Source organism: Eimeria mitis, genomic scaffold (assembly GCF_000499745.2).
Source record: "Eimeria mitis Houghton genomic scaffold, Emh_scaff3059, whole genome shotgun sequence".
NCBI classification, from domain to species: domain Eukaryota; phylum Apicomplexa; class Conoidasida; order Eucoccidiorida; family Eimeriidae; genus Eimeria; species Eimeria mitis.
In genome coordinates this window covers 33-1156 of record NW_013571406.1, presented here as the reverse complement: position 1 = coordinate 1156, position 1124 = coordinate 33, and positions in this window count along the sequence as shown.

Below are 1124 nucleotides of genomic sequence, written 5' to 3'. Positions count from 1 at the left end.
TATTATATATATATATATATATTATATATATATATATATATATATATATTTATTTATATATTTATTTATCTATTTGTATTTATTTATTTGTTTATACATTTATATATTTATTTATATATTTATTTATTTATATTTATATATTTATTTATTTATGCATTTATATATTTATTTATATATTTATATTTATTTATTTATTTATTTATTTATATTTATTTATATATATTTATTTATTTATTTTCAGTTGTTAGTGGAGGCTGTATCCCCTGACTCTACCCAAACCCCCAAAACCCTAAACCCTAAACCCTTTTTTAGGGTTTCTTCTTTTCTTCGTTTTACTCTTCTTAAAAGCCCAACGCAGGAAAGATAAACCCTAAACCCTAAACCCTAAACACCAAAACCCTAAACCCTAAACCCCAAAACCCTAAACCCTAAAACCCTAAACCCTAAACACCAAAACCCTAAACCCTAAACCCCAAAACCCTAAACCCTAAAACCCTAAACCCTAAAGCCCAAAACCCTAAACCCTAAACGCTAAAACCCATACGTCTAAACCCTCAAACCCTAAACCCTAAACCCTCAAACACTAAACCCTAAACCCTAAACCCTAAACCCTGAAACCGCAAACCCTTTCAGTTAAACTCTGGCGAATTAATTAATAAAATAAATAAAACAAACAAAATAAACAAAATAAAATAAAATAAAAATAAATAAAATAAATTAAGCAGATGAAATATTGGTTGATATGAATTCAAGGGTTTAGGGTTTAGAGAGAAAAACCACCAGGCAGGACAGCCAACAGTTCTAGGGTTTAGGGTTTAGGGTTTAGGGTTTGAGGGTTTAGGGTTTGAGGGTTTAGGGTTTAGGGTTTTGGTGTGAGCAGCCGCGAGGCCTGACTACTGTGGCCGCCGTAACCCCCGCAGGTACCTCACCCCCCAAACCCTAAACCCTAAACCCTAAACCCTAAACCCTAAACCCTAGAAGTAAACCCTAAACCCTAAACCCTAGAGTAAACCCTAAACCCTAAACCCTCAGCAGGAGCATCACCATCGTCATCATCATCATCTTTTGCTGCTGTATCTAACCCTCTGCGTGGTTGAGGGTTTATATACGTTTAGCGGGGTGTC